The 23102-nt window shown below is 40.8% G+C and overlaps 1 pseudogene; it reads right to left on the minus strand.

Annotated features, from left to right (window-relative positions):
• The window catches only part of LOC114612573, a 108107-nt pseudogene extending 91759 nt beyond the window's left edge, over positions 1–16348 (minus strand).
• Positions 16349–23102: the final 6754 nt, after the last annotated feature.

The raw sequence follows: 23102 nt of genomic DNA on the forward strand, positions 1-23102 counted from the left end.
ATATATATATATATATATATATATATATATATATATATATATATATATATATATAATGTTTAAAAAGTGACAGGTGCCTCATTTTAGAATCAATAATAAGATTTAATTTGAATAAACCTCAAAGTTATATTGGTATGAAATTGTCTCATTTCAGACATTGGTGACACTATGTTTTTTTCTGTATCTAGAGATGGCATCCTCCACCAGCATTTCTTATATTAAACGCAACTCTAAAATGCTATGAGGCTTGAGAAATAAATTAAAAGTTTGAAAGATTAGTTCTTAAGCTTTGGGGCAATTGATTTTAGCATGGGAGGAATGAGCAGCTAGTGAGTAAAACTCAGGAGTGCCTGACTGATTTTTATATTTTAAATTCTAATGGTAACTGGAGATAGTCCTGTGATGGTGATTCTGAAAGTTTCTTCCCCAAAAGGCTCATGCACTGAAGACTAGTCCTCAATGCAAGCAGCATTCAGAGGACGGGTCGTGGGGAGATCGCAAAGGCTCTGGATTAATCTATTGATGGAGTCACAATTTGATTAGACTATTGGGAGGTGTGGCCTTTTTGAGGAAGTAGGTCATTGGGTTGTGTCTTTCCCTGTGCCCTATTGTAAGAGACTCGTTGCTTCCTGGATTTCATGAACTAAACAGTCCACCATTCTGCCTTCTCTGCCTTCATTACATTCTGCCTCAACTCAGGTCCACAGTAATGGAGCCAGCCTGAAGGACTGGCTGAATCAGACTCTGAAACTTGAGTCAAAATGACTGCTTTCTCCATTGAGCTATTTACTGCAGACATCTTGTCACAGTACAGCTCCAGTTTCCATTCAGAACATGGAGAATGTGTTCATAGGAAACCTGTGATTCTACAGTTTTAGAGCAAATAATACCGCTTTATCATCCCAGTCACCTGTGCCATGTGAGGTCTGTGTTTATGAACTTTCATCAGTTGGTCATAACTTGTGAAATCCTTTGTCAATCCCATCTTTTTATCTATCCACATGACATAGCCCATGCTTGTTGCAGAGGTACACATCTGGCTAAGGGTAGGTAAGATGGTTATACAGATAGCTTAAGCTCAATCTCCTACACATGTAGGCATCCCCACACATAATATTCCAGAGGAAAATACCCAGCACTAGATTGAACACATTCTCTTTGAGGATCAATTGAATGACTAGAAAGTACCTCTCCACACCCACTGAACAGAAATCTGTCTCCTGTGAATCTGAACTTGATTGGCCTTGCCTTCCTGTTTAGTACAGGCCACAGGCATAACGTTAATCTTTATACCAATTTTAGGCAAATGTTCCTTCCCCCTCCTCTGGGCTCCTGCTCTGTCCACATTTCCATATGGTTATCTTTCTGGTAACAATATTTTGCCTAGCCTGCGTTTCTACTCTCTCCTCATTAAAACATGGCATCTAGAAGAGAACACGCATTTTGAACCGCTCTTCGTAAGTACAAGAAGAAAGAGAACTCTTCCTTGCTGGGATGATCCTGGGCATCTGGAATCGTCCTTGAACAAACACTCTGTCCCCAACACAAATCTCTTTGATTTTTGTTGTTGTAACATTGGCAGCTATTCAGCTATGTCTCACTTGTGGCAAACCAGACCTGAAAAGAAGAATTCATTTTATTTATATAGCTGCTCCTTGATTTATGAGGGTTATATTCCTATGATCCCATCATAAATTGAAAACGGTGTAGTGAATGCATTTGTATAATATCCTCAATCTAGGAGACATCATGACTTATACTACCCCGAATGTGTCAGAGGGCTTCCAGTTGGCCAGTGGCTGAGTGAAATCATTTTACGTAAAAATTGTTTTGTGACAGTGTCTCATATCTCACTTAGCACGTTGAAGATAGCGTATGTTCTGGAGTGTGTATGCAGGTGATGAAAACAAGAAACTGTAACATCAAAAACACTGTCCACAAAGTACACTGTCAAGTAGCAGTTGATTGCCTAGATCATAACTGTGATAGGCAACTGTCATCCATACCACAGCCTGATGTGATGGTTTAAATGATAATAGCTCCCTAACCTCATATATTTGAATACTCTGTTCCCATTTGGTGGAACGTTTTGAGAAGGGTCAGGAGGTGTGGTCTTACTGGTGTGTCATTGGGGGTGGGTTTTAAGCTTTAAAACGCTATTTCCATGTTTCATGCTTCTGGATCAAGATGTAAACTCCCTCAGCTACTGCTCCAGCATCATTCCTACCTGCCTGCTGTCATGCTCTCTGTCATGATGGTCATGGATTCTAACCCTCTTTTATATGTTGACTCCATCACGGTGTTTTGACACAGCAACTGAGACATCCGATTGTTGCATTACATACCACACTGGCCCTAGAGAAGAGCAAAATTCAAAGTACAGTTTTGAAGAAATACAAATTGCTTTTATGACATCTTTTGCATATGTTCTCATTCATGTGTGAGTAGGTAAACATATGTGAAGGTGGGTGAGCATGCATGTGTTTGCTCATGCACATAGAGCCAGTGTTCAATCTTGGGTTTTGTTCCTTGGACACCATTTATATTGTGTTTTGGAGACAGGGTCTCTCCTTAGCTAAGTAGGTTAGACTTGCTGTTCAGGGAGACTCGGGGATCCATTTGGCTCTACCTCCTCATTCTTTGGATCGTAAATACCATGGCTGGGTTTTGTTCAGTGGCTTTTCGGGATCAGACTCGGACACTCACATTGATAGGACACCTGTACTTGTGAGGCACACACTTTACCAATGAAGTCACCCCCAGACCCTTTTGTTTTATCTTAAACTAGAGAGAGCATCATTTAAGGCTTGTGCTATTCCCTGAAATAGGGATATTTTTGCTTCTACTGTTATTCACTGCCTTCAAAATACTTTATCAATTTAAATTGATCAATTTGATTACAGTGCCTTTTGAATATTTAAAGTCCTTGGTGAAGTGAAGTGTTAGAGATCAGAACCGGTGGTAAGCTTGGAGCAAGGCTCTAGAAACTTCTCTTCAAACTGAGCTCAATTTTAATCAAGAATCAACCAACTATGGACTTCCCTCTATAAGCAGATCATATTTCTTGTCCTGTCGAATGTGATACTTGGCATTTTTGTCTGGCATCTGACTAAAAGCATTTCCCATGTCTTAAATTTTTGATGCTGTCAAAAATAATGGCTAATTTGGAATAATTATCTAAGTGACAAAAGAAAGAAAGAAAGAAAGAAAGAAAGAAAGAAAGAAAGAAAGAGAAAAAAAACTAAAGATGTCAGTATTTCTTGTACTACTGAGCACTTACGTCTATGTAACATCTCTGTCCGTTTTCAATTCAGTTGTCTTTGTTGTTTGTTGTGACTGAGCTGTGTGGGTTTCTTTTGTGCCATGGATAGTCACTCCTCTTCGGTAGTGTATCCTGGTGTAATTTTTTGGTAGTACAGGATGAATTCTCATCTTCTTGGTTGTTTTCTTTTCTGTTCACATCTGAACTGAATCTTACACAGAAAATCGACTCTTTCTGTGTGGGAAGATGAATGTATGATAGATTGACAGATGTCTGAAGGTGGTCCTATTAAGATTCCTATCTCTGGTTATACAAGTGAACATGAATCTAATTATGGCTTCTGTGAAGGTCTTTGCAGATTGAATTAAAGTCTAGAACCAATTGACCTTAAACTATAGAGGTTATCTGGGCAAACCTGAGTCAATCTTGTGAGAGCTTCAACAAGACAGAAGAGGAAGGGAGAGGAGTCTGAAGGACTTGAAACATGAAAATGAGTCATGCTCCATTATTTGTTTGAAGACACAAGGAGAAGGAATGTGGAGGGTCTACAATTCCTGTCTATCCATCTCTTGCCAACAAGGCCATGGGGACATTGTCCCTTTGTCCCCCATCCACCCCAAATAAGAACAAGCCTGACCAGCACCCTGACGTTGGTCTTGTGAGGCACTAATAAGAAAATCCATTTAGCCTCAGAATTCTGACCCACCTAACTGTCCTTTAATACATGAGGCACTAGTTACAGTAATTAGTTACAGTGTGATGTAGCATAGCATTCTAGCCACATGCTCATAAGTCAGGTGCTTATACACATCTATCTTCTCCTGTTTTCTTGTTATTTTAGAAAATATTGTCCATGTCTTTTATGTTCCTGCATAGCCTTCATAGATACTACCTTAGGTGCTAACCAGTAGTTCTTAAATGAATGGATTAGTGGCTATTTAATAAGTACCTATTGTTGGTGATCTGGTTTTCTTTCTATTCATTTGAATACTTCATTTTTATTTATGTGTGTTAGTGCACACACATGTATCTGGGTGCTTACAAAGACCAGAATAGAGCATCAGATCCTTGGAGTTGAAGATACAGGGCGTCATGTGCTGACTGATGTGGGTGCTAGGAAGTAAACTCTGGTCTTCTGGAAGAACAGCAAGTCCCCTTAACCATTGAGCAATCTTTCTAGATTTTCTTTTCTATTTTTGAGAGAAAGAATATCTTCATGTACCTGACTTCCTAAGGATGGACTGTGAGGGTAGTCAACTTAACATAGATTCGGAAGGTAGAAATCCTGAGTCATAAGGTACAAGGGCATGTGGCCCATTCTGTGAATGCCCAAGTCAATATAATCTTCTCTAGAGGTATCTAGGCATATGCAGTTACTATGCCTGAAGATGGAGATCAAGTGGAACAAAGGCATGAGTCTGTGGATGAAGAAAGCTGAAAAGAAATGTAAAACACAGCAAAGTTGTTTTTATTTTCTTCCCTTTCTGTGTTTTCCTGACAGTGCTGTCGTCCCATGGGTACTGGCTCACACCAGACTTTTTCTCTAGCTGTTATTTAATGATATTGGGCATTTCTGCTTTGAAGTGATATTCCGCTGTTTGTCACAGTTTGGTATTGATGACACCCTCCTAGCTGCTAAGAAAATCCAAGATTATAAAAGAGATATTTACTGAGTCTGGCGATAGCCGAGTGCCAGATCCTCTTCTGTATTTGAAAGATGACTCAGAAGTAGAGATGAAGAGACAGTCTCATAAAATGTCTATGTAGCCAGCAAGGCGGCGGGGGGGGGGGGGGGGGTGATTCTTCAGTGCAAGGGTAGAGGATAAAAGAGGTTTAAAGAGGTTGCATGTCTATTACAGCTTTTGAATTAGTGGGTCTTAAATGATACATATCTTAAAAGAGAATTGGGACAGGTCTAAATCTCTCTTGGTACTTTTTAATGTAATTTTCTTTTTCCTGTGTTGAGGGCAAATAGATGATAGGAATCAAGTTCAGGGAGGGGGCTTCATTTGGGCTCACAGGGAAGGTACTGTCTGTCATGTTGAGAATGGCAAGCCTCAAGGTGTATGAGGCAGCCTTTCACTTTGCACTTAGTCAAGAAATGGAGTGAGAAGACGTGGGATGGACTATCAGACCTCAAGGGCCACTTCAGTGACCCGCTCCCTACAGAAGGGGTTTGATAACCCTCCCAAACCACACCTTCACCTGTCCTCCCCCACAGATATGGATTTGGGGGACATGCCTGTTGGATCCAGCACATTGCTACCCAGAGGTGAACAATACTTCCCCCAGAACCATTCTCTATGTCACTCACATCTTAAATAAGGTAACTTACATGGATTTGATCTTTTCCCATGGAATCCATGAAGTCTGTGGAGATGTAGTCAAGGCCATAAAGCTGAAGTACCCCATACCCAAGGCTCTCCCACAATCATGGACAAATCGAGACCAGGACTTTGAATTCCCCAGAACCTAATGAGACTATGGGTGAAAGATCTAGAAGCCCTGAAGAATTCACATTCTCTGAGATGGCTTTTGCCTACCCTGTGTGAACTTAATAATGCTCCTAGCTTTATCTTCCTTTGAGCTTATAAGATGCCTGGTGGCTTCTGGCCCAGGTGAGCCAGTGCTCTGGACTATTCTTGTGATTAGCAGCACCTTGGGTTAACTGTTTGACCCATGGTTTCAGATATCCATTGTGTTCAAGAAAACAGCTAATTTGCAGTCTCCCCAGATGTTTTCCACTGTTAAAATGAGAGCATGGCTCTTACCTTGCTACATCTTCCAGCATAAACAAGAAGTTGTCTTAGGCATCTTAATATCCACAACTGAAGCAAATAAATGTGGGTAGGAATGGTAGGTATTTCTGCATGGTTGATCTTGACATAAGCATCCAGAAAATTAAGTGAGTCACAGTGGCTGGCATACAGATGAGCAGGTATTGGATAGATAATGTCTTCTCCCATTTACCTTCCTTACCAGAATAAGCGATAGTTTTAATTTTCTTCAATCGTTCATATATATTTAATTTGTCATTTGCCATTAATAAAACCATTTAAAGAGAGAATAAATGAGGCAAAAATAAAAACTTTTCTAAAGTTGCTCAGATCTTCAGACAGCTGTGTGATTTGCATGTTTTTGTTTTTAGTTGATGCTGATAAAGGAGACTGGCAATAACTTATATGCTGAGAGATGCTCATGCTTGCCAGGTGCATTTGTTAAACAAATATCTGTGACTCAAGCCACGCCATAGAACCAACAAACTTTGCAGGAAGCATGGGATGCTGGATGGCTCCTTGGACCTCTGGCTCTGTTTTTTCTTGATCTCCAACCTCAGCCTTGTAATAACTACTCAGTTTTTTCAATTGTATCTCTAAAGGAAAACTCACCAGAAAGCAAATAGAGCAGGTGATTTTTTTTTTTTTAAGGAATAGGCTTTCTTTACATCACTTCTGTAAGATTTTATAAATTCAAAAGTCAAAAATATTCCCCTGCACTAACACAGAATCTTCCTGAGACACAGGTGCAGGGTAGATACCGACTTCTATAGACACGTGAACCTCCATTATTGTCTTTGTTTTCTTAATTACCAATGCTACTCTTAACCAAGAAGCTGATTGCAAGGGATAGCTGCTGGGGGAGAGAAAATCAGTTTTCCCCAAGAGTTATCCTGTGTTTATCAACCACACTTCGGGGCAGATTTCATGCTCAGGAATAGTTGGCCACCACAAAAATGTGTGTATGTGTGTATGTGTGTGTGTATGCCTTTTTTACATTTTTTTTTTTTTTTTTTTTTTTTTTTAGATAGAGAAAGAACATAAAGATGGCTGGGTAGGGAGGTGGAGAGGATCTGGAAGGACTTAGGAGAGGGGAGGAATATTATCAAACATATTATATGAAAACTTAAAAAAAAAACATGCACTATGGAGCAATGACACCATTGCCTAATATTTATTGAACAGCTGACCTGTGCAGGCTCTTGTGGAGTCAGTAGCAATGGAACAGTGTTAACTGAATTGGCAAAGAAAGGCAACACTTTGGTCATGGAGCGTAGAGTCCAGATGGAGGACAGATGTTAAGCAAGCACACAATAACTTAGGTAAAATTGAAACTGTCTTCAACTTTGACATGAGGAAAAGGTCTCAAAATGACATGTGACAGAAAGTTATAGGCGAAACAGTGACATACTACTTGCCTGGTAAAGGAGAGTGTTAATGTTAAAAATGTTGAAATTTTAACATTTTAACGGGTTTTCTTGGGCTAACTATCTAAGCTGCAGAGGCTCTGCTTAGCTCTGCTGCCATGTTCTGCAGCCAGAGGCCATGCGCACACCACAGCTAGGAACGGCCAGCCAGAAACACCAGCCCTGGCACCCACGAGACACCAGCATGGGAGATGGCTCTGGCAATCTACCACGCTGTCTCCAAAAGGTTGGGCTGAGCCTAGACCATCCCACAATCTATGCGATACCCGGTAAAAATGAGTGTCTAATGCTTAAAAATTATCCAAAGGCTTTATATGTTTGTTGATGCTCAATTAACAAGATGCCCACACAATTAGAGGTGTGTCCCAAGATCCAACCTTACGATATAAGTTGTTACCCAGGACTGCTCTCGATACATGCATGGTCCTCCACGGCTTCTACATCTCTGCTCCCCTAGCTCCTCCTCTTCCTCTCCTTACTCCTCCCACATTATCTCCTCCCAAATTACTGAGTTTATGGTAAATGTTGAGGAGGGGGAAATAATATCCCACTACAGAGAGAATATGGTCTATTTGAGGCACTGGATATGGGGGCAGGGATGTAGTATGGGATGCAAGTTCAAGAGGAAGCCAAGTAATCCATTCATTGTTCCTTGGGAAGTAGAGAGCTGAGGGGTCTAAGCAGAAGAGCAATGTGATCAGATATGTGTTTGATGTTTCAAGGGGACCCCAGGCTACTAGAGAACAGTGGGTGCTAGGGACAGAATGGAGGGTTATACCAGTGCATTTATTTCATATGCCTGCCAGCTAATCATAGGTCCAAGCCCATTGCTGACCCTTCAGCAAGATTCTGGTGATCTATTCTGCTTTCTTTCTGCCTTAATTTCCAACCTCAGGAGTCACTTTGTGCTGGGGTGTTGCTCATTGTAGATTCCTTGCCTAGAATGTGTGAGGACACAGGTTCAACCCCCAGCACTGAAAATACACAAACTATACCCAGGTACTAAGGCAGGCAGCTAGGGGGTGGGGGTATAGAGTCAGCACTCCAATGCTGGCCAAAGCTGCTTACCTTTGGCAGTTTCTACTTTCTTTAACTTTCTGCTATTCTGTGGATAAAAGCCACTGGCTTCTGGCAATTTAACTCCTGCTGATAGGCTTAGTTACCTGGGCTCTTTTCTCTCTGGCTAAAGAGCCCCTTGTTAACTCTTTATGAGCCAGAGAGAAAAAAGGGAAGAAAGTCAGGCATACACACACACACACACACACACACACACACACACACACACACTAACCCACTGGCCAAGCCCCACCATCTGTTTCATCAATTTCACAAGTGTACATGCATATGTATGTACATACACATATACCAACATACATATGTATGTACAGACATACATACATATACACATATTGTAGATATACATATACAAACATATATACACATTTTGTGGATGGAGCAGAGCCCCAAAAGCCACACTTTATTTCTTCTCTCTGACAATTTATACCTTCTAGACAAAAGTTCTTTATAAAAATTACCTCACAGATAAAATGTTACAAAAAAGGAGAGTTATAGAAGGATGTTGATAGTAAGTTCCAAGCAGTGTTTAGTTCTATAATCTCATTATAAGTTCAAAGCAGCAGTTTCACATGGCCTTGCTTTATCATAGTGTACACCTGTGGCTTCATCCTTGGATCTGACCTAGAATGAATGTTTTTCCTCGATCACAAATCTGTCCCAAGCTGATTTCTCTTAGAGTAATTTATAAAAGCTTATTGTATTTCTTATTATGCAGTCCTTACTTACTATTTTATGAGGAGGGAACACTTTCTGTTCTTGATTCTTTTTCATCTTTCTGGCAAAACAACTAAAACCATCTCCTTAAGCTTTCTTTCTAAAATTATTTGAATCAGATCAGGGATGCTATAAAGTCATTAATTCATCTAAATGGCATTAATTCATGAAAGTTCATCTTCATGTTGATCTGCAGAATAGTTGCACATCAGGGTGAGCTGATGCCCAGGAATCATCAGGCTATGCGACAGTGACAGGAAAGGCAGATCAGCAGAAAGAAGCAGTCCTGGTATGAAGTCTCTGGGACAGTGCCTCTCCAGAGTGTACTATTGCAGTCAGGCAAAATGGTGGGCCAACTCCAGGAGACTCACTTGCTTGACATAGCCTTTCCTAGATGGCGTCTATCAACAGATTAAGAACAGGCTTGGTGGCTTGCTCCTGTAATTCCAGCACTTATAAGCCTGAGGCAGAAGGAGTGCCATGAATTTGAGGCCACTGGACTGCAGTGAGGTGCAGACTAACCTGAGCTACATGGTGCAACCCTGTCAAAAACAAAACAAAACAAAACCAACCAACCAACCAACCAACCAACCAACCAACCAACCAAAAACTATAAAAACTACAAAGAAAGAAAAGAAAAAGGATGAACCCTTCAAGTTTCTTCACACACAAGACTAAGCAAAAGAGCCTTTTAAATAAAACTTTTGCAATATGAATATTTAATAGAATCTAAACAAGCTCACAAATGAAAATTAGTACTTTATTAGTATATATATGCATATAGATACATTTAAAATCTAAGCTTGTTGCTGTGCTTGTGGAATAAATCTTCTGGTAATTGCCGTTATTTGCTTTTATAAATGAGCTCTTTTTAAAAAAACTTTAATTTGGAATTTTCAGTGTTCCACATTTTGCTCTCAAAACAGCTGCTCCTGTCCTCTCCCCCCTCCCCTGCTCCACCTCAGCAGCCTGAGGTGACAGACATTGCCAAACTCATACACAGAGGTGTGGTTGGAGTAGACACTCCCCCCCTCCCCAATTCTTGTATGCTTCCTTCTCACTGGCTTTACTGATCACACGACTGTGTCTTCTTTTCTATGGAACCGTAAATCCCTAACAGCCTACTTTACAGCAGCCTGGCTTCTCTGTGTGTAAGACATTTACTTTCTGTACCCATTATTTCAAGCCTTCATTTGTTGTGTGTCATCTAACAGGACTGAGGTTCCTTGAGGAGCGTGCAAGATAGAGTCGTTACGATCTATGTTTGCAACATGTATTCTAACATGTCAAGGTTTGAATTCGACAGATACAGCACTGAAATAGAGTTCACACAAAGCTTACATCTTATCACAGACTTCACAGCCACGTGGAAAAGTGATGGATACACTGTAACAACCCCCCTCCCCCATAAAGTAGATCTTAAAGTTACTGAAGTTGCAGGAACACACATTTATATTATAGGGAAAGTAAAATTAAAAAAAAATATTACTGGGAATGGTATCACATGCTTACAACCCCAGCTCTTGGGGGATTTGGCAGGAGAATGATTAGGTTGAGAGTAACCTTGGGTAAATAACAAAACATCTCAAAGAAAACAAAATACATAGCTATTTTTAAATGTTGCTAATATTATTAGTAGTGATGTTAAGCAAGGAAGATGTTTGAGAAGACAATATGTAAGTTGAACACTCAACACTGAATCTATGACAGTTTAGAAAAAGAAGTTATGTAAATATCATCTACTTCAAATATTTTTATAATAGGATATTTTAATTAGTATGACTTAGTTGACAGAATGTATACACCTACATATAGAATATTTTAATTAATATGACTTAGTTGACAGAATATACATATCTACATATAGAATATTTTAATTAATATGAATTATTTGACAGGATGTACATATCTACATATGTGATCATTTGGGATGCTTGAACATATCCATCTTTATATGGAAAGAGTAAAGTTAAATAACTTACCTTCTATGCAGTGATAGATTTGAGTCTTACTTAGTTGTTCTGAGACACATTATTATGGGCTGTAGCCACTCTCAAATACAAATTTCAGGCCTTATTCATCCTGTTTAACTGAAAATTGAATCCTTGACTAACTACTCCTGGGCCCTTCTTTCCACCACAGCCTTTGGTAGCCTTCAGGCCACCCTGGGTGTGTGTGTGACAGTTCTCTTAGACTCCATGTGTAAGAGCCTGGAACACTAGCTGTGATGTTTGAATGAGAAATGCCACCCAAATGCTTGTGTATTTGAACAGTTGGTGGTGCTGTTTGGGGGAGGTTATGGAACCTTTAGACAGTAGAGCCTTGCTGGAGGAAGTATGTCACTGGGGTAGGCTTTGAGGTTTTATAGTTTGGCCCCATTTCTCCTCTCCTCCCCTTCTCCTCTTCTCCCTCCTCCTCTTCCTCCTCCTCCTCTTCCTCCCTCCTCCTCCTCCTCTTGTTCCTCTTCCTCCCTTCCTCCTCCTTCCCTCCTCCCCTATTCCTCCTGTCCTCCTCCTCTACTCCCTTCCTCTTCCCCTCCTCCATACCTCCTCCCCTCCTCCTCCATTCCTTCTCCCCTACTCCTCACTTCCTCCTCTCCTCCTCTCTTCTTCCTCCTTTTTCTCCTCCTCTCCCACCTCCTCCTCTTCCTCCTCTCCTCCTCCCCTCCTCCTCCCCTCTTCCTTTTCTCCTCTTCTTCTCCTTTTTCTCCTCCTCTCCCACCTCCTCCTCTTCCTCTTTCTCCTCCTCCTGTCTCTTCTTCTCTTCCTCTCCTGCCTCCTCCTCCTCCTCTTCCTCTCTGTCTCAGCAAGCCTATTCTCCTACCATTAACCTTTCTCTGGTTGCTGTCATGCCCTTTCTACCACAATGGACTCTCATAATTTTGGAACTGTAAGACAAAATAAGTCATTTCTTCCTTCTATTGCTTCTGTCAGGGTACCAGGACAACAGTGACGTACCTAACACACTTATCCCTGTGCCTCTCTGAGGCATTATCCAGTTTGTTTTACTTTGCTTGATGTTCTACTAATTCATCCACATTACTGTAAATGAAAAGATCTCCATTTTTATGGCTGAGTAATATTCCACGGTGTACATATAGAACAGGTTCCAAAGCCTCTATCTTTCTAAGTGACATTGTGCAATAAACAACATAATTTTCTTTGTCAATATATGCATGTCTACATAAACATACACTACCAAATGTACTAATGCATTGCTTTGAAAAGACACTATTAATTATCAGTGTAAAGAGAACAGGCAACAGTGTAACCTTGTTTTTAGAGGAAGAAATGGCACATATATCAAGCATTTAAATTCTGTGATGGTTAATTTAGATTGTCAACTTGACTAGATTTAGAAATGTTCAGGGCATATTGAGGCACACCTTTGGTTATTTGTGAAGATGTGTTGTAGTAATTAAATAAAATCAGTCTCTGGTCAAGCCGACTATCTAAGCTGCGGTGGCTCTGCCTAGCTTAGCTGCCATGTTTCTCGACCAGAGGCCACATGTGTGCTGCAGCTAGAAATGGCCAACTAGAAACACCAGCCCTGCCACCCATGAGACATCAGCATGGGAGATGGCTCTGCCAATCTCCTATGCTGTCTCCGTAAGGCTGGGCATTGCCTAGACCATCCTGGCATCCATGTGGGCCCAGTAGAAAGGTGAGACTCTAATGCTTAAAGGTTAATAAAAGGCTTATATATTTGGTAATGATCAGTAACAAGATACCCACACAATCAGAAGTGTAACCCAATACCCAACCTAGATATACCAACTACCTTTGACTGCTACAGACATGTGAACATCTGCCCCCATCTCCTCTCTGTCTTTCTCTCTTTCCTCTCCTAGCTCCTCCTCTTCCTTTTCCTCCTTTCCTCCTTATTCCTCCTCTTCCTCTCCTAACTCCTCCCACCTTAGCTCCTCCTACAAAGATGTTTCCAGAGAAGGTAAGCCAGAGAAATTCACTTAGTTTTGGAGGCACCATCTCGTTTACTGGGATCCCAGATTGAATAAAAAAGGGGAAAAGAGAGTCACCTGGATATCAGCATCTATTTCTCTGCTTCCTGATTCATTTGGATGTGGGCACGTGGCTATCGCGCACTCAAGCTCCAGCTCAGTAGCCAAGGTCTCCTCCTGCTACTGTTATTCCCCTCAACCCGTAAGTCAGAATAAGCCCTCTTTCTTTAAACTGATTTTGACACAGCAATGAGAAAAAGAAGTAATAGAAACAACTTTCACACGAGAAGGGAAACCGGTGGTGTGTTGCTCTATACACTTGTCTAAATAAAAATGCTCTAGGATTTATAGGCAGTTGGTAGTGGAGGGGGGAGAGAGGAGCATTTTCTTCATTGTTAGCAACTGGTAAGGTGTCTTTCCTCCTACAAACAGCCTTTCACCCTTGCTCCTGTAAGCAATCCTCAGGAAACTCACTGGGTCATGCAAGCACATACACACACACACACACACACACAACATGAAAATAGAAAAGGAACTGACTAGTAAGAGGGAACAAGCAAGTACCCACTACAGGGCTGAACATGATCATATACATTATATACGTGTGTAAAAATGTTTCAATGAAAGCCATTTTTATGTATAATTAATATATGCTAATAAAAACACTGAAAATATTCTAGTAATTAAAACTCTTGCCAGTGAAGTCAGCTTCCTTAGGGCACGAAGAGCCTTGATTTGCTCACAGATTTACATAAACAGACTGAGTAACAGGGTCAGTAGTATGGTCAAAGCCTGCCTACATTGAGAACTGAGGGTGGGGGAGGCAGTTGCGTGAAGGCTCTATGGTAATAAGAAACTTTTATTACAAACCCCATTTATGCTGAAAACCACAGTTTTCTTATAGGTCAACACCGGTGGGGAATGGTGAGCAGTAATAGAAAAACGCCTGGATTCCCCGCAGGCATCTTCAGCCTCTTTTTCATCCAGGAGGTTGCCTCTGCAGGGAAATTACACCTTTCTCCTCCCTCCACTTTGGATCAGCTGTGAACAAGATTTCAGAAAATAACAGAGAGGGGTCATCTGTGGGCTGGTCCTGGGTGGTTCCCGGGGAATAAACATGGCTTACTACATTGAAAGCCTTATGTGTGAGGAAAGTGCTTTCCTTGCTGGGTAGTTTTGTGACAAGAAGATAAATATGGTTTACATATTTATCTATATGAGCAGCCTATAGAGCAGTTGTGGAGGATTAAGCTGAGAAAAAGCACTGCTCTGAATGAGTTGGGGTAGACGACTTCAGCACATGATGGGTAGAGAGGACGATTGTTATATGGCTGGATCTTTCTTGGTTATTCTCCTTGTATCTTTCTTCTCCTCAGGGCTTGAATACCTGCAGGCTATTTGTCTTTTGAAATATTCAACGATGAAAATGAGATATGTAACATGTGAATCAATATCGTCTACTCCTGTTTACCTGGTGTAGCGCGACATGGATCTCCTCCGGTTTGGATTTTAATGTCTTGTAAATCGGGTACTCTGATCTTACTGATTGTAAAGAGAGCCATATTTACTTATGGGAAATGGCATCGATTTAGAGCATTTTCTGTGAACTAAGATCCTGTCAGAGCACAGGTGGCTCTTACCGAGGTGGTATCACACAGGGAACACTTGTGCCACCCAGCCTGGTAAGCAGTGTAGACCACTCCTAGTTCCCTGTTTACAGATCAATTTTTTTAATCTTCGAACACTCCAGTAAGGGATGACAGACTTTCAGAAAGCTGTTACAGATTTAGCACACACGGCTGCACGAGTTTGCACCTGTGAAATCACCATGGTAATTCCACAGCCCCGTACATTGTATTCAGAACCCGGAAAGGAAGTCTACTAGGTCAGTGAATGGCCAGGCAGGGCATAAGGCTACTCTTTCAACCTTATGTCAAGATATCAGGGAGGAAATTGCTGCCTAAGTTACAGGACAGTAAATATGAGATGTTTCTGTTCTTTTCATTAAAGATGTTTACAGTTTCATTTAACTTGCACTATGTAAATATTTATTCGGCTATGATTCATCTTGATTGTCAACTTAATTGTCCGAGTGCATCTCTGGTGTTTGTGATGGTGTTTTGAGAGAGAATTAACTAAAGAGAGAGACCCTCCTGAATGTGAACACAACACCCGACAGTTTTGGAGGTCCAGATTGCTGATGCAGGAACAGGTAGACACTGTGCTCCTAGACAGGGGAACAGCTTCAGATGTGTGATCATCTCTGTCCAGGCTCACAGCTGGGGCAGAGAAGAGGCCAAAGTATTTCCTCCTCTTCAGTTTTAAGGAGCATTTTGTTCCTTTTGCCGGGCTTGAAGAAATCTGCCCATTGTCTATCCTCCGGGGATATATTATTTATTGCAGAGGCTGCCTATCTGACAGTTCTGAGACAGGAACCTGGAGTTTTTAAATGCTTGCTATAAAGCAAACACTATATTAATGTTATTTCATATCTGCTTAGGTCCTGACAGCTGTCATGTAAGCTGAGCCACTCATGGCGACTCTGAAGATTAAGGAATTTGTATAAGCTCATACAATTGGCTACTGTGGAGAATTCCAGAAGTTTCCTTTTCAGGCCATCTCAGAGCATACAGGAAACAGGGAGCCAGGCTTGCAAGATTCAGATTACTGTCCTGGAATACCAGAGCTATTGCTTTAAAGTTAATGTTCCAATTGCTGACCATGATCTCGGGGAGAGGGGAATGGGGCTGGGGACTGACAGCATTTCATATCGACAAAAGCCACAGTGTGCAGTGGTGGTACAGGGGCTGCCCTGTGGCCAAGACATCAATGGGCTTAGAGAATCTGAACCCTAGATTAGGAAGGAGAACTTTCTCTGCATCTCCCAAAATTCTTGGTGTATGACTCCTTAGTAACAAGGGCCTAAACACATTCTCCTAGTTTTTTGCATTTCTTCTTGCTATTTATTATAAATTTTTTAATGGTCTAATTTAAGGATTTCTGTCCAATGTTCTTGAGCTGTGTTGTTCTTCATAATAGTGCATGAGATTTAGAAAATTTCAACCTTGTTCTGCATACTTTTCTCATCAGAGGCCCTCAATTTGAAGGTATGGTCCTTCATGGCCGGGGGCATGGCGGTGGGAGTGGAAGGTTCCTGGTCGCAAGGCATCTACAAGCAGGAAGCAAAGAGAGGTAAGTGCTGGTGCACAGCTTACTCCCTGCCTCTCAACCCCTTTAATTCAGGCTAGGACCTCTGTGGGACGATGCCACTCACATTTGGGACCTCTCTTAACCTAGACGTGGCTCCCATGTGATTCTCACACTGACTATGCAGGTAAATCCACAATAAAGATCTTCAGGAACTTGTGGAAATGGAGTGAACTGGGGAAAATCTGGAGCTGTTGACATGATGCACATAGTGGGTCAGATTGTTTTCCTTTTAGAAATGGAAATGTGGAAAACATAATGTGGAAGGGAGAATAAGCGGAAAGGATCAAGTGTGCCTCTGTATTGCTGGAGTGCTTGTCCCCTCCGAGAGCGAGAAGGGGATGCTGCCTTCCTTTCAGGTTATTTAAGAATGCAGGACCAGAGCTTGCATGGTTGAAATTATTTCCCCTCTCAATGCCACTCATAAGCCTTCTCTATGCTTCATAACATAAAAACATGCAGATCCTGAGCAGGGACAGGAGCCTTCCCTTACAAGGATCACCAGAGAGAGTCAGCAATGTACGTGAGAGATAGCATAGCGTTCTCTGAGGCTCCCTGTCTTCTCATGATCCCAACAAGGGATGAGAGTGGAAAGGAATGTGATAATTACATTTTTCTAAAGTGATGTAACTTATACTTTCAAACTATTACACATAAAAGCAGATATGATAAGAACATGCTGAGCCGAACCCACATTTGCATCTGTTAGGTGCTTAATCCCTGGTACCCGAATCCAATTTTGGTTTATATTTTTAATATACACCTTTAATACAAAACTTTAATATATATCTAATATAATATTTATTAGTAGTATTAATCATCGATATATTATTATCAATATCAATTAATTATAATTATTATGAATTAATTGATATTCATATTCATTAATATAATATGAGCCTTTGATATAAACCTTTTAATATAAAACTTTCTATAAGCAAGAAGCCAGGCCCAAGTTTATAGGTTGCATTTATTTGGCCATGAAGTTCTGTCTGGGACCATGGGTGACTCTTCCTTCCACACATTCAGACACTGTTTATCCTTTGTCCCTTCCTCTGTGCTCATTCGTAATAGCAGATGTATTTGTTATTTACACAGGGGGGAGGGGTCTGCCCTTGGGGTCTGCTTTCAATACCTCATGTTCACACTCAACAATGTCTAGGTTTGAAATGGACTCTGAGCCATGAATACAAAATGGGGGTTATTCTCACAGCATGGTAACATGGGTTTTAACTTTCCAGGTGCCTTGCCGAGCTATCATTTAATGTTTTTCAGTGACCTTGTGATTTTATTCCATCATGTAGAGAACCATTAACTTAAAAAAAAGACCATGCTGTCAATTAGACTCCATATACTCTTGTGTACCTTAACAATTGGATGAATGAGAAAATACTATAAAATATTTTATAATAAATGTATTTCACCATTCTATACCTTAATAAGATTATAAATGTGACTGGGGGTAACTAATTCATGACACTAGAATAGCGTTATACTACCATTATATATACTATATTATACATATAATATATAATAAATATATAATATATAATATATATTAAATGCTGAAAATTTTTGTTTGCTAAACAGATTTATTAAACTACATTTAAATTTTAAATTTGCTTACTAAACAAAAGATACCATATTAGGTACTTTCCTGTTGCTGTGATCAAATAGCATAACCAAAAGCAACTTATAGGGGAAGAGTTTGTTTTGGCTTATGTTTTTAAAGGACTAAATGTTCAGAATGTTAGGAAAGGGATAGTGACAGAAGGCCAGAGGGAGAAGTGGGGTGTGGCTGTAAACCCCTAAAACCCACCCCCAGGGATGTATTTCTTCCAACAAGGCTTCTTCCTCAAGGCTCCATAACCTCACCAAACAGCAGCACCAAGTAAGGACCAAGTATCAAGTATATGACCTTATGGGGGATATTTCTTCCTCAAATCACTACAAATACCAGACTGTATGGCGTCTTAGTTACTGTTGCTGTGGTCAAATACCACGACCAAAAGCAACTTGTGAGAGGAAAGGGATTGTTTCACTCAGTTTAACATTGAAAGAAGTTAGGGCAGGAAGTCAAACAGGACAGGAATCTGGTGGCAGGAGCTGATGCAGAGGCTGTGGAGGGTGCTGCTTACTGGCTTGCTCACATGGCTTGTTCAGCCTTCATACAGAGCCCAGGGCTGCCTGCCCAGGGATGGCACCACCACAGTGAATGAACTGGGCACTCCCACATCAGCCACTAGTTAAGAAGATGCCCTACAGGCTTGCCTACAGTCCAACTTTATGGAGGCATTTTCTCAATTGGGGTTCTCTCTTCTTCAGATGACTCTAGTCTGTGTCAAACATAAAATTAGCCAGCACATATGGGAAGATACTGAGGTGAATGCACCTTTGTTTAGGTATAACTAAGTGTGTAACAATGAACAAAACCACTAGACATAAAGCCTCATCACTGAAGAAGAAAGTGCAAAGTTATTAAGATATGGTCTTAGCCTCTGCTCTCTCCCTAAAGTATTGTAAGCAAGTTGAGAAGGGCTCACAAGTTCAACTTCCAGGGACCACTTTTGGATATTCCTATATCCTCACCAATACAGGGCAGGAGGAGACAGCTGCTTTATCTCTAGAATCTTAAAGTATTTTTACTGGGATGCATTTCTAGATAGTTAGAAAGACTTCAGATGTGCCAACTAACTTCTGTTAGTAGCTGTTGATAGCAGATCAAGGTGACGTATTGCTGTGCAAGCCCTTCGCCCTGCCTCAGAGTATGCTGCAAGCTTTTATTTCTCCTCAGATTCCTCACCTGAGTTTTGAAAACATTCTTTTCTTCATCTTATTTCATTGTTTGATTTGAGACTCGGTGTTGTCACTCATAATACTGTTCCTGAGCTTTAGAGACAGAAATCTGATAGATTCTGAACGTTTGTACTTTACAGGTAAAACAAAGACAGTCCAATAGGCCAAAGCCAGAATGAATTTGAGGCTGTGTTGATACATTGTGGTAGGCTTGCCACACTGTAGTAAATATCTGAGATAAATAGACATAAAAAGAGGAAAGTCTTATTTAGCTTATGGTTTGGGAGATCTCCCTCTGGTTGCTTTCTCCCATTGCCCTGGCTTTCATGGGAGCGTGTGGAAGAGACAGTCTATTTACCTCATGGACATAAGAAAGATACAAAAAGAGACAAGAAGGAGTGGGGTCCCAATATCTACTTCAAGGATTCATCTCCAATGACATAACTTCATTTCACTGGGCCTTGTCTCCTAAAAGTCCCACCAACTTCCACTAGCACCAGACTGAACCAAACCTTTCAGTACATGGGTCTTTAAAGAACATTTAACATTCAAATCATGATACACAAAATTAGGAAGCCGCAACTTAGATTTAAATCACTTTTTAAATTGATATTTTAAAGTCAATCATAGTCTAAATTGTTTCTAAAGCCCTGCGTGGTTGGAACTCTAAAATCATACAGTATGTACAATCACATCTCATTGTATATGTAGGCATTACAGTGTAATACTGATAACGGAGATTAAATTTTGAACAGGCCTTGAAGATGTTGCGGTTACAAATATAGATGGTGAGCATCTGCTCCTATCCCCAAATTCACCCTCTGGTCCAGTATTTGACACGGGGCTGGGCGCATAGTCTGGGAGTTTGGATGTTATTTGTTGATTTCTGCGTCTTCAACTCTTTCCTGTTTTTCTGCTTCTTGATAGTACGGGGAACCATCAAGAGTGTTAGGATCTCTATCCCTGAGAGACATAATTGTAATTACCATTATGTTATAACGATTACTACTAGCATAACTATTTCAGATGATGAAAACATTTGAGGTAACAAAAAGTGAAGAGTGCGGATCTGGAAGATGAGTCGCCCCTCCCTCCTCCCCCACCATTTCAGGAGTGGGGCGCTTGGGAGGTTCCAAACTTCAGTCAGATTTGTTGAAAAGCAATGAATGATACAATTGCCAGAAACCAAAAAACAAAAAATTTTAAGGTTAATTTATTTAATGTGTTTAATTGAAAATTAAAAATGGAGAGTTGCCATAAGCTTTTTATAATCATGCTACAAAAGTTAAATTGGGAGTCAGGAGTTGTTACTGATTCAGTTTTGTGAGAGAGAGTGCTGTTGTGGTAGCCCAGGCTGGCCTCAGGTTTGTGGTACTCCTCCTGCCTCTGCCTTCAAAGTACTGGAATTACAAGCATTTGACACTCTACCCAGCCAAAATTGTGTTGGTTGGTTGGTTGGTTGGTTGGTTGGTTGGCTGATTGGTTGGTTGGTTTTTGAGAATGAGTCTCAGGTAACCCAGGTTTCCTTCAAACTTGCTGGGTAGTAGAGGACAGTCCACCACCTCATAAACGAGAGTACAGGCTCCACTGGTACACTTAGCTCTAAATTTCTGCATTTTAAGCAGAGAATTAACATATCTTATGCAGTAGATTAGACTCCAGATACCATTTGCAAAAGGAACTGGTCCCTGTATACAGAGACTTGGATAATGGATTTGAAATGATCCTCCCTGTAGGCATGCTGGTCTTGACTGATCTCTACTTCCACTATTAAATAATTTGTTATATGTCTGGTACTTATTGACCCTTAATAAATTCTAATTAAATAGATCACGATGCCAAAGACAGAAAATAAAAATCTGTGTAAAAATCGTCTCTCCACCTTTGTACGAGAAGCGCTGTTTGAGCAAGTAATAGCTTCACAATGAAGTTGGTGACATCCTACCGAGTCAGTCTGGTTTGCTGTATTTTGACATTAGAAAATTCTCTGATTCCGCTTGGCAGTGTTTCTCCATTTTCAATGTTCCAGTGACTGACAGCTTCTATTTATAACTGGTTTTATCTCCCCACGAAAGCAATAAAATGTTCTCAGAGAGAAGGTTATCAAAAGTACACAACTGTGCATGCAGCACTTTCATCTGCCCATCAGCATTACTACAATGTCTCTGACTCCCATTACCAATTAGAAAAGGCATGAATGAAATGTCTCATTCAAAATCAGGATCCTGGGGGGAACTAAAGAAAGACTCCTAAGCTACTCAGGGCAGGAAGAATCCATCCATCCATCCATCCAGTTTTACAAAGGGTATGTATAGTCTGACTCTTCTCTCTCTCTTCTCTCTTCTCTCTCTCTGTCTCTGTCTCTCTCTGTCTCTCTCTGTCTCTCTCTCTCTCTCTCTCTCTCTCTCTCTCTCTCTCTCTCTTTCTTTCTTTTATAAAATATTGTCTCATATATCTCAGTATCTCAGGCTGGCTTATTGTGTAGTTTGAGATGACTTCGAACTTTGATCTTCCTGTCAGAACCTCCTGAGTTCTGAACTTGAATGTGTGCACCACCACAGTCCATTTATCTAGTGTTGAAGATCCAACTCTGGGCACTGTACATACTAGGTAAGTATGCTACCAACTAAGCTACACCTCCAGTCCCAAAATTAAAGAAAATAGATTATATTTTTTATATTCTATGGAAACTTTTCCTCAATACTTTTATTCATGTACAGTAATACCTTGCTGTCCTTTCTCACATATTAGAAAACTTTATGGATAAATATGACAGAGTTTCTTAAAATTTTAAGGTTATTATCAAATTGTTCAGAACCACCTTCTTAGAAGGGGTTAGATGTAGGTATAATGAGGAGTGGCTAGGGCAAGAGTGAGGTTTCTAGTGTTGTGTTATCCCATGAAACAGTCCTTCTAGGGGAGGAGAGAAGCTCATAAGTCTTAGGAAGCAAATGAAACATATAAGGCCCAGGAAGTAAACCAATCTTACAAGGCTGACAAAGCTTCTGAAACTTACAAGATTTACAAGGCCCCCTTCTTAGGGTTATAGAAGCAGTAACAATTGCTGGGCAGAGGATAGTTGAACAGTCCGCTGCCTGAAAATTGTTCGCTGGGCTCAAGGGATGCCCTCTGGTCCCTGCTGGGGTAGGCGTTTGGGTGGTGGGCTGCCTTTGAGTCATCTGTGCCCCTGTATAATCAGGTGTAATGAACTTAATGTTTCAGTAAGCTAGACAGGTAGAATCTTTTCTTAGGACTGTCCTCGGGATGAATAAGTATTTGTTCAAACCTCTCCAGGAAATATGTGGTGGTTTAAACGAGTTAGAATGACCCCATCATAGACTCAAATGTTTGAATTCTTGGTCCACAGTGGAACTGTTAGGGAAGAATTGGGAGATGAGGCCTTGTTGGTGGAGGAATGCCTCTGAGGGCTGACTCATGCTATCCCCCAGTGTGTGCTCTCTCTGCCTCTCTCTTGTGGTTAGAAATGTGAGCTCTCAGTTGTTCCTGACACTATTCTTTCTCTCCCAAACCCCCTCTGAAACTGTGAGCCCAACTAAACACTTTTATAAGTTGCTTTGGTCATGAAGTTTTATCACAGCAATAGAAAAGTAAGACAAGGCCACACAGTGTCTCAGTAGGCAGCTGCAGAGCTGACCTCCCTTTAACCTGATGGAGGACTGTTATTTTTAAGTATAACTTCTCCAGGTGCTTTGCCAAGGAGCAGGGCTTGCCTTGAGAGGCTGTCTCTGCATGGTCAGTTTGGTTTTGTTGGCGATTTGTGTCATATGCCAACTCAGATCTATCACTCTCACCTGGTATCTTCATTATCTTTCTTCCCCTGCTTTGATTTAACCTGCTTGCAGTAACTCCTTTCCTTATAAAAT

Source organism: Grammomys surdaster, unplaced genomic scaffold, assembly GCF_004785775.1.
Source record: "Grammomys surdaster isolate TR1022 unplaced genomic scaffold, NIH_TR_1.0 126176, whole genome shotgun sequence".
Classification (NCBI taxonomy): Eukaryota; Metazoa; Chordata; class Mammalia; order Rodentia; family Muridae; genus Grammomys; species Grammomys surdaster.